Genomic DNA, 12052 nt, shown 5'->3' with positions numbered 1-12052 from the left:
AATACGGCCATTCACTATTCATTCGTATTTGGGTGTTAGTTTCTGAGTGCTCAAGTGCGGGTCTGTTTTTTTCGAATCGTTAAAAAAAGCAGCAAAAAAATAGACCTGCTTTTTCCAGTCGAGTTTGGATAACCATGCACGGATCAGTGAGATCTGTGCATGGTTATCTTTGGGAAAGGGTCTGTTTAGTTTAAAATCTGAAAAAAAATTGCGTGGGGTCCCCCCTCCTAATCATAACCAGCCTCGGGCTCTTTGAGCCGATCCTGGTTGAAAAAATATGGGGTAAAAAATGACAGGGGTTCCCCCATATTTAATCAACCAGCACCGGGCTCTGCGCCTGGTCCTGGTTCCAAAAATACGGGGGACAAACAGCGTAAGGGTCCCCCGTATTTCTGAAACCAGCACCAGGCTCCACTAGCTGGGGAGATAATGCCACAGCCGGGGGACACTGTGATATCGGTCCCTGCGACCGTGCCATTAAAACCCCAACTAGTCACCCCTGGCCGGGGTACCCTGGAGGAGTGGGGACCCCTTCAATCAAGGGGTCCCCCCCCTCCAGCCACCCAAGGGCCAGGGGTGAAGCCCGAGGCTGTCCCCCCCATCCAAGGGCGGCGGATGGGGGGCTGATAGCCTTCTTGTTGAAAAAATGTGAATATTGTTTTTAGTAGCAGTACTACAAGTCCCAGCAAGCCTCCCCCGCAAGCTGGTACTTGGAGAACCACAAGTACCAGCATGCGATGGAAAAACCGGGCCCGCTGGCACCTGTAGTAGTACTACTACTAGAAGGGGTCCCCACTCCTCCAGGGTACCCCGGCCAGGGGTGACTAGTTGGGGTTTTAATGGCACGGCCGCAGGGACCGATATCAAAGTGTCCCCCGGCTGTGGCATTATCTCCCCAGCTAGTGGAGCCCGGTGCTGGTTTCAGAAATACGGGGGACCCCTACGCTGTTTGTCCCCCGTATTTTTGGAACCAGGACCAGGTGCAGAGCCCGGTGCTGGTTGATTAAATATGGGGGAACCTCTGTCATTTCCCCCCCCATATTTTTTTAACCAGGATCGGCTCAAAGAGCCCGAGGCTGGTTATGATTAGGAGGGGGGACCCCACGCAATTTTTCCCAGGATTTTAAGGACTTTAATGAACTTTTTAAGGTACACAATGAAGCCCTGCACGGATCTCACAGATCCGGCCGGGTTTCCTTGTGTTTTTTCAGGCAGTGTTTTACTCATCACTCCCGAAAAACACTGCCTGATATTACGAATCACATCGACATCGGAAAAAACGATTGTGCAAAACTCGGCAGCTTAGTGAATGACCGTATCAGAATTCAAAAAGTTGCAGTAAAATGCACCCGATACCATTCGAGTTCAAACACCCTTCAAAACGGACAAAACACGAATATTAGTAAATAAACCCCCAGGTTTAAAGGATATGCATGCTTAAGCACAGGTGACTTAATTAGTAGCTCAGTCAGTTTGATTCAACCATATGTACTCAAGCATGTATATCCTCAAAACCTGGACTGTAATAGTGGAGTTTGGGAACCTCTACCAAAGACTGTATGAATATCTCCTAGTATGTACAGGGCCTCAGCTAAACAAAAAAAAAAAAAAAAAACAATTTTTTTTTTTTATTATTATTATTATATAGAACATGCATTACTCTGCACACAGAACTCTATTTCCTAGCAGGTTTGCACAGTGTTGGGAAGAGACACAGAAATAAGGAAAGGAATATATCTATACTTTGGCTGGGGATGGGGTTAGGGAGCAAGCATGTTGGGTCACACATTCCTCCCAATAAAAAAAATATTTATGATCATTTTAATTACTGGTAGAATATGTTGTCTTTATAATCCGGAAAGTACATGGCGGTGTATGGGGTGATGAAGCTTGGTAGCAATGTGGGGGAGGTAAAGGCACAACAGCAGGGTAAAGAAATGAAAGTGGGACTAGGGGGCTAATTCAGACCTGATTGCTGCTGTGCGTTTTTGCCCAGCGGGCGATCAGGTCTGAACTGCGCACGCACAGGCGTCGCAGTGCGCCGGCTCATGCCAGAGTTGCGATTGGCATCTCAGCCCAACTATCGCCTCTGCTTGATTGACGGGCAGAGGCGTTCGCTGAGTGGGAGGGGGCGGGGCGGTGGCGTTGGGCCGCTGTTTTGGGGGCGCAGTCCGGGCAACGCAGGTGTGCCTGGATCGTGCGGGGGGCGGGCCGCTGCAACCCGGAAAGTGACGGGTAACTCCCTGGTAGTGCGCGGGAGCTGCGATGGTAGGGAGCTACTCTTCAGGTACAAAATTTAGCGCATCTACGATCAAGTCTGAATTATCCCCTATGTACTCAAAGAAATCATAGCACTTATTTTAAACATCAGTAGTAGGGAAAGTAATGGAAAAACTATTAAAAGAAAGAGTAGTGGAATATCTTAAATTAAACAACTTACAGGATCCAAAACAGTATGGATTTACTGGTAGGAGAACATGCCAAACAAATCTTATTGACTTTTTTGACTCTGTGATGAAAATAATAGATCAAGGGGGAGCTGTAGATGTAGCATATCAAACACTGTCCCACATCACAGACTGCTAAATAAACTTGAAAGCGTGGGGGTGGATTACAAAACAGTTAAATGGATAAGAACCTAGTTGCAGGATAGGAAACAGACAGTTGTAGTAAATGGAGTGCAATCTATGGAGGGAAATGTTACCAGTGGAGTACCCCAGGGATCTGTACTTGGACAAGTTCTCTTTAATATCTTTGTTGGTGACATTGCAAATGGTATTAAAGGGAAAGTATGCCTTTTTGCAGATGATATAAAGATTTGCAACAGGGTAGACACACCGGGAGGGGTAAAACAAATGATTGATGACCTAGGTAGGCTTGAGAAATGGTCAAGAACGTGGCAACTACAGTTTCATGCTAAAAAATGCAAAATCATGCACTTGGGTCTCAAAAACCCAAAGGCTAACTATAGTATCAAGGGTACTATAATGGAAACTACTGAGGAGGAAAGGGATTTAGGAATCACTATTTCAAGTGACTTAAAGGCAGCAAAGCAATGCAACAAAGCAATGAGAAAGGCAAGTCAGATGCTTGGTTGCATAGGGATAGGAATCAGTAGCAGGAAAAAAAATAAGAATTTACTTACCGATAATTCTATTTCTCGTAGTCCGTAGTGGATGCTGGGGACTCCGTCAGGACCATGGGGGATAGCGGCTCCGCAGGAGACAGGGCACAAAAATAAAGCTTTAGGATTAGGTGGTGTGTACTGGCTCCTCCCCCTATGACCCTCCTCCAAGCCTCAGTTAGGATACTGTGCCCGGACGAGCGTACACAATAAGGAAGGATATTGAATCCCGGGTAAGACTCATACCAGCCACACCAATCACACCGTATAACTTGTGATCTGAACCCAGTTAACAGTATGACAAACGTAGGAGCCTCTGAACAGACGGCTCACAACAATAACAACCCGAATTTGTTTGTAACAATAACTATGTACAAGTATTGCAGACAATCCGCACTTGGGATGGGCGCCCAGCATCCACTACGGACTACGAGAAATAGAATTATCGGTAAGTAAATTCTTATTTTCTCTAACGTCCTAAGTGGATGCTGGGGACTCCGTCAGGACCATGGGGATTATACCAAAGCTCCCAAACGGGCGGGAGAGTGCGGATGACTCTGCAGCACCGAATGAGAGAACTCAAGGTACTCCTCAGCCAGGGTATCAAATCTGTAGAATTTTGCAAATGTGTTTGCCCCTGACCAAGTAGCAGCTCGGCAGAGTTGTAATGCCGAGACCCCCCGGGCAGCCGCCCAGGATGAGCCCACTTTCCTTGTGGAATGGGCCTTGACAGATTTAGGTTGTGGCAAGCCTGCCACAGAATGTGCAAGTTGAATTGTGCTACAAATCCAACGAGCAATCGTCTGCTTAGAAGCAGGAGCACCCATCTTGTTGGGTGCATACAATATAAACAGTGAGTCAGACTTTCTGACTCCCGCCGTTCTTGAAATATATATTTTCAATGCCCGGACCACGTCCAACAACTTGGAATCCTCCAAATCGTTAGTAGCCGCAGGCACCACAATAGGCTGGTTCAGGTGAAACGCTGACACCACCTTAGGCAGAAAATGAGGACGTGTCCGCAGTTCTGCCCTGTCCGTATGGAAAATCAGATATGGGCTCTTATATGATAAAGCCGCCAATTCTGATACTCTCCTGGCTGAAGCCAGGGCCAGTAGCATGGTTACTTTCCATGTAAGATACTTCAACTCCACCGATTTGAGCGGCTCAAACCAATGGGATTTGAGAAAATCCAAGACTACATTAAGATCCCACGGTGCCACTGGGGGCACAACCGGGGGCTGTATATGTAGTACTCCTTTTACAAAAGTCTGGACTTCAGGAACTGAAGCCAATTCTTTCTGGAAGAAAATCGACAGGGCCGAAATTTGAACCTTAATGGACCCCAATTTGAGGCCCATAGACAATCCTGTTTGCAGGAAATGTAGGAATCGACCCAGTTGAAATTCCTCCGTGGGGGCCTTCCTGGCCTCACACCACGCAACATATTTTCTCCAAATGCGGTGATAATGTTGTGCAGTCACCTCCTTCCTGGCTTTTACCAGTGTAGGAATGACCTCTTCCGGAATGCCTTTTTCCCTTAGAATTCGGCGTTCAACCGCCATGCCGTCAAACGCAGCCGCGGTAAGTCTTGGAATAGACACGGTCCCTGCTGAAGCAGGTCCGGTCTTAGAGGTAGAGGCCACGGATCCTCCGTGAGCATCTCTTGAAGTTCCGGGTACCAAGTTCTTCTTGGCCAATCCGGAGCCACTAGTATCGTTCTTACTCCCTTTTGCCGTATAATTCTCAGTACCTTTGGTATGAGAGGCAGAGGAGGGAACACATACACTGACTGGAACACCCACGGTGTTACCAGAGCGTCCACAGCTATTGCCTGAGGGTCTCTTGACCTGGCGCAATACCTGTCCAGTTTTTTGTTGAGGCGGGACGCCATCATATCCACCATTGGTTTTTCCCAATGGTTCACAATCATGTGGAAGACTTCTGGATGAAGTCCCCACTCTCCCGGGTGTAGATCGTGTCTGCTGAGGAAGTCTGCTTCCCAGTTGTCCACTCCCGGAATGAATACTGCTGACAGTGCTATCACATGATCTTCCGCCCAGCGAAGAATCCTTGCAGCTTCTGCCATTGCTGTCCTGCTTCTTGTGCCGCCCTGTCTGTTTACGTGGGCGACTGCCGTGATGTTGTCCGACTGGATCAACACCGGCTGACCCTGAAGCAGGGGTTTTGCCAGACTTAGAGCATTGTAAATCGCTCTTGGCTCCAGTATATTTATGTGAAGAGACATCTCCAGGCTTGACCATACTCCCTGGAAGTTTCTTCCCTGTGTGACCGCTCCCCAGCCTCTCAGACTGGCATCCGTGGTCACCAGGACCCAGTCCTGTATGCCGAATCTGCGGCCCTCTAACAGATGAGCACTCTGCAACCACCACAGAAGAGACACCCTTGTCCGTGGCGATAAGGTTATCCGCTGATGCATCTGCAGATGCGATCCGGACCATTTGTCCAGCAGATCCCACTGAAAAGTTCGTGCGTGGAATCTGCCGAATGGAATCGCTTCGTAAGAAGCCACCATCTTTCCCAAGACTCTTGTGCATTGATGCACAGACACTTTCCCTGGTTTTAGGAGGTTCCTGACAAGTTCGGATAACTCCCTGGCTTTCTCCTCCGGAAGAAACACCTTTTTCTGAACCGTGTCCAGAATCATTCCCAGGAACAGCAGACGTGTCGTCGGGGTCAACTGAGATTTTGGAAAATTCAGAATCCACCCGTGTTGTTGCAGCACTAGTTGGGTTAGTGCTACTCCGTCCTCCAGCTGTTCTCTGGACCTTGCCCTTATCAGGAGATCGTCCAAGTAAGGGATAATTAATACGCCTCTTCTTCGCAGAAGAATCATCATTTCGGCCATTACCTTGGTAAAGACCCGAGGTGCCGTGGACAATCCAAACGGCAGCGTCTGAAACTGATAATGACAGTTTTGCACCACGAACCTGAGGTACCCTTGATGTGAAGGGCAAATTGGGACATGTAGGTAAGCATCCTTTATGTCCAGGGACACCATAAAGTCCCCTTCTTCCAGATTCGCTATCACTGCTCTGAGTGACTCCATCTTGAACTTGAATTTTTGTATGTACAGGTTCAAAGATTTCAGATTTAGAATAGGTCTTACCGAGCCGTCCGGCTTCGGTACCACAATATAGCGTGGAGTAATACCCCTTTCCCTGTTGTAGGAGGGGTACCTTGACTATCACCTGCTGAGAAAACAGCTTGTGAATGGCTTCCAATACCGTCGCCCTGTCTGAGGGAGACGTTGGCAAAGCAGACTTTAGGAACCGGCGAGGGGGAGACTTCTCGAATTCCAACCTGTAACCCTGAGATACTACCTGCAGAATCCAGGGGTCCACCTGTGAGCAAGCCCACTGTGCGCTGAAATTCTTGAGTCGACCCCCCACCGCTCCTGAGTCCGCTTGTAATGCCCCAGCGTCATGCTGAGGGCTTTGCAGAACCCTGGGAGGGCTTCTGTTCCTGGGCAGGGGCTGCTTGCTGCCCTCTCTTACCCCTTCCTCTGCCCCGAGGCAGATATGACTGTCCTTTTGTCCGCTTGTTCTTATAGGACCGAAAGGACTGCGGCTGAAAAGACGGTGTCTTTTTCTGTTGGGAGGGGGTCTGAGGTAAAAAGGTGGATTTTCCGGCAGTTGCCGTGGCCACCAGATCCGATAGACCGACGCCAAATAATTCCTCCCCTTTATACGGCAATACTTCCATATGTCGTTTGGAATCCGCATCACCTGACCACTGTCGCGTCCATAAACTCCTTCTGGCAGATATGGACATCGCATTTACTCTCGATGCCAGAGTGCAAATATCTCTCTGAGCATCTCGCATATAAAGGAAAGCATCCTTTAATTGCTCTATAGTCAATAAAATACTGTCCCTATCCAGGGTATCAATATTTTCAGTCAGGGAATCCAACCAGACGACCCCAGCACTGCACATCCAGGCTGAGGCGATGGCTGGTCGCAGTATAACACCAGTATGTGTGTATATACTTTTTAGGGTAGTTTCCATTCTCCTATCAGCTGGATCCCTGAGGGCGGCCGTATCAGGAGACGGTAACGCCACTTGTTTTGATAAGCGTGTGAGCGCCTTATCCACCCTAGGGGGTGTTTCCCAGCGCGCCCTAACCTCTGGCGGGAAAGGGTATAATGCTAATAACTTTTTTGAAATTAGCATTTTTCTATCTGGGTTAACCTACGCTTCATCACATACATCATTTAATTCCTCTGATTCAGGAAAAACTACAGGTAGTTTTTTCACCCCCCACATAATACCCCTTTTTGTGGTACTTGCAGTATCAGAGATATGCAAAGCCTCCTTCATTGCCGTGATCATATAACGTGTGGCCCTACTTGAAAATACGTTTGTTTCATCACCGTCGACACTAGATTCAGTGTCTGTGTCTGGGTCTGTGTCGACCGACTGAGGTAAAGGGCGCTTTACAGCCCCTGACGGTGTCTGAGACGCCTGGGCAGGTACTAACTGGTTTGCCGGCCGTCTCATGTCGTCAACTGATTTTTGTAATGTGCTGACATTATCACGTAATTCCATAAACAAAGCCATCCATTCCGGTGTCGACTCCCTGGGGGGTGACATCACCATTATCGGCAATTGCTCTGCCTCCACACCAACATCGTCCTCATACATGTCGACACACACGTACCGACACACAGCAGACACACAGGGAATGCTCTTATCGAAGACAGGACCCCACTAGCCCTTTGGGGAGACAGAGGGAGAGTTTGCCAGCACACACCCAAGCGCTATAATATATATGGGAACAACCTTATATAAGTGTTGTTCTTTATAGCAGCTTAAATATATCAAAATATCGCCAAAAAAATGCCCCCCCCTCTCTGTTTTACCCTGTTTCTGTAGTGCAGTGCAGGGGAGAGTCCTGGGAGCCTTCCTCACAGCGGAGCTGAGCAGGAAAATGGCGCTGTGTGCTGAGGAGAATAAGCTCCGCCCCCTATTTCGGCAGGTTTTTCTCCCGTAGTTTTAGATAACTGGCATGGGTTAAATACATACATATAGCCTCAATGGCTATATGTGATGTATTCTTTTGCCATAAAGGTATTAAATATTGCTGCCCAGGGCGCCCCCAGCAGCGCCCTGCACCCTCCGTGACCGCTTGGTGTGAAGTGTGTGACAACAATGGCGCACAGCTGCAGTGCTGTGCGCTACCTTCATGAAGACTGAAGAGCCTTCTGCCGCCTGTTTCCGGACCTTCAATCTTCAGCATCTGTAAGGGGGGTCGGCGGCGCGGCTCCGGGACGAACCCCAGGGTGAGACCTGTGTTCCGACTCCCTCTGGAGCTAATGGTGTCCAGTAGCCTAAGAATCCAATCCATCCTGCACGCAGGTGAGTTGAAATTCTCTCCCCTAAGTCCCTCGATGCAGTGAGCCTGTTGCCAGCAGGACTCACTGAAAATAAAAAACCTAAAAACTTTTTCTAAGCAGCTCTTTAGGAGAGCCACCTAGATTGCACCCTGCTCGGACGGGCACAAAAACCTAACTGAGGCTTGGAGGAGGGTCATAGGGGGAGGAGCCAGTACACACCACCTAATCCTAAAGCTTTATTTTTGTGCCCTGTCTCCTGCGGAGCCGCTATCCCCCATGGTCCTGACGGAGTCCCCAGCATCCACTTAGGACGTTAGAGAAAAGAAGTGATAATGCCACTGTATAGGTCATTGGTACGGCCTCATCTTGAATACTGTGTCCAGCTCTGGAAACCATATCTCCAGAAGGATATAAATACATTAGAGAGTGTACAAAGAAGGGCAACTAAAATGGTGCATGGTCTACATCACAAAACTTACCCGGAAAGGCTAAAAGATCTTAACATGTATAGTTTGGAGGAGAGAAGGGAAAGGGGGGACATGATAGAAACTTTCAAATATACCAAAGGTTTTAACAAAGTTCAGGAGGGAAACATTCTTCAAAGGAAGAGGAGTATTGGAACTTGAGGACATACACTGAAACTGGAGAGGAAGGTTCAGGGGAAATTTAAGAAAAAATTACTTCACAGAAAGGGTAGTGGACAAGTGGAATAGCCTCCCATCAGAGGTGGTAGAGACTAAGACTGTAAAGCAATTTAAACATGCTTGGGATATCCATATTAATATCCTTACAAAGAATTAAGGTTCAAAAAGGGTTGAGATTACTTAAAGGATAAAAAAGGGGCAGATTAGATGGGCCAAGTGGTTCTTATCTGCCGGCAAATTCTATGTTTCTATCATGTACAGTATAAGGAGTTTCGTAGATTGACTTAAATCAGTTTTACCATCTTATCCCAACACAACAAATGACACGGTCCCTGATCGATGGGTAAATGTGTGATATGTAAGGAGTTACAGAGAGAAAAAGCTTATTAATTTAATGAATGTATTATTATTATTATCCTTTATTTATATGGCGCCACAAGGGTTCCGCAGCGCCCAATTACAGAGTACATATGCACATAATCAAAACAGGAAAACAGAGACTTACAGTTGAAGACAATATAGGACAAGTACAGGTAACTAAGCATAACTACATCAGTAGACAACATAGAAATAAGTTCCAAGGTGGCCAAAAAACTGCAGGATTTGGGCAGTTGAGGATTATTAAAGTAATTTTTTTTCTGGTACAAACCATGTTGCCATGCAGGGGAGCAAATACATTTATATTTTTTCTGTGCAAGGTAAAATAAGAATTTACTCACCGGTAATTCTATTTCTCGTAGTCCGTAGTGGATGCTGGGAACTCCGTAAGGACCATGGGGAATAGCGGGCTCCAAAGGAGACTGGGCACTCTAAGAAAGAATTAGGACTACCTGGTGTGCACTGGCTCCTCCCTCTATGCCCCCCCTCCAGACCTCAGTTAGGGAAACTGTGCCCGGAAGAGCTGACACAATAAGGAAAGGATTTTGAATCCCGGGTAAGACTCATACCAGCCACACCAATCACACCGTACAACTCGTGATCCTATACCCAGTGAACAGTATGAACAACAACTGAGCCTCTCGAATAGATGGCTCCAAACAATAACCCTTTAGTTAGGCAATTACTATATACAAGTATTGCAGACAATCCGCACTTGGGATGGGCGCCCAGCATCCACTACGGACTACGAGAAATAGAATTACCGGTGAGTAAATTCTTATTTTCTCTGACGTCCTAGTGGATTCTGGGAACTCCGTAAGGACCATGGGGATTATACCAAAGCTCCCAAACGGGCGGGAGAGTGCGGATGACTCTGCAGCACCGAATGAGCAAACTCAAGGTCCTCCTCAGCCAGGGTATCAAACTTGTAGAATTTTGCAAACGTCTTTGAACCCGACCAAGTAGCAGCTCGGCAAAGTTGTAAAGCCGAGACCCCTCGGGCAGCCGCCCAAGAAGAGCCCACCCTCCTCGTGGAATGGGCTTTTACAGATTTAGGGTGCGGCAGACCAGCCGCCGAATGTGCAAGTTGAATCGTGCTACAGATCCAGCGAGCAATAGTCTGCTTTGAAGCAGGAGCACCCAGCTTGTTGGGTGCATACAGGATAAATAGCGAGTCAGTTTTTCTGACTCTAGCCGTCCTGGAAACATATATTTTCAGGGCCCTGACTACGTCCAGCAACTTGGAATCCTCCAAGTCCCGAGTAGCCGCAGGCACCACAATAGGTTGGTTCACATGAAAAGCTGATACCACCTTTGGAAGGAATTGGGAACGAGTCCTCAATTCCGCCCTATCCATATGAAAAATCAGATAAGGGCTTTTACATGACAAAGCCGCCAATTCTGATACACGCCTGGCCGACGCCAAGGCCAACAGCATGACCACCTTCCACGTGAGGAACTTTATCTCCACGGTTTTAAGTGGCTTAAACCAATGCGACTTTAGGAAATCCAACACCACGTTGAGATCCCAAGGTGCCACTGGGGGCACAAAAGGGGGCTGAATATGCAGCACTCCCTTTACAAAAGTCTGAACTTCAGGCAGTGAAGCCAGTTCTTTTTGGAAGAAAATCGACAGAGCGAAATCTGGACCTTAATGGAACCCAATTTTAGGCCCATAGTCACCCCTGACTGTAGGAAGTGCAGAAATCGACCTAGCTGAAATTTCTCCGTTGGGGCCTTCCTGGCCTCACACCAAGCAACATATTTCCGCCATATGCGGTGATAATGTTTTGCGGTCACATCTTTCCTAGCTTTAATCAGTGTAGGAATGACTTCCTCCGGAATGCCCTTTTCTTTTAGGATCCGGTGTGCAACCGCCATGCCGTCAAACGCAGCCGCGGTAAGTCTTGGAACAGACAGGGCCCCTGCTGCAGCAGGTCCTGTCTGAGCGGCAGAGGACATGGGTCCTCTGAGATCATTTCTTGAAGTTCTGGGTACCAAGCTCTTCTTGGCCAATCCGGAACCACGAGTATAGTTCTTACTCCTCTCCTTATTATTATTCTCAGTACCTTGGGTATGAGGGGCAGAGGAGGGAACACATAAACCGACTGGTACACCCACGGTGTCACTAGAGCGTCCACAGCTATCGCCTGAGGGTCCCTTGACCTGGCGCAATATCTTTTTAGTTTTTTGTTGAGGCGGGACGCCATCATGTCCACCTGTGGCCTTTCCCAACGGTTTACAATCTTTTTGAAGACTTCTGGATGAAGTCCCCACTCTCCCGGGTGGAGGTCGTGTCTGCTGAGGAAGTCTGCTTCCCAGTTGTCCACTCCCGGAATGAACACTGCTGACAGTGCTATCACGTGATTTTCCGCCCATCGGAGAATCCTTGTGGCTTCTGCCATCGCCAACCTGCTTCTTGTGCCGCCCTGTCGGTTTACATGACTGGATCAGCACCGGCTGGTGTTGAAGCAGGGGTCTTGCCTGACTTAGGGCATTGTAAATGGCCCGTAGTTCCAGAATATTTATGTGTAGGGAAGTCTCCTGGC

General features: G+C 48.0%; 1 protein-coding gene across 2 annotated transcripts in view; it reads right to left on the bottom strand.

The window, feature by feature from the left end:
* The window catches only part of NPHP4 (nephrocystin 4), a 720559-nt gene that overhangs the window by 611043 nt on the left and 97464 nt on the right, over positions 1–12052 (bottom strand). The window lies entirely within an intron of this gene.

The sequence above is a fragment of the Pseudophryne corroboree genome, chromosome 10, assembly GCF_028390025.1.
Source record: "Pseudophryne corroboree isolate aPseCor3 chromosome 10, aPseCor3.hap2, whole genome shotgun sequence".
Taxonomy (NCBI): Eukaryota; Metazoa; Chordata; class Amphibia; order Anura; family Myobatrachidae; genus Pseudophryne; species Pseudophryne corroboree.
The sequence above is the reverse complement of the archived record's forward strand: the minus strand, read 5'-3'. Positions and strand labels throughout refer to the sequence as shown.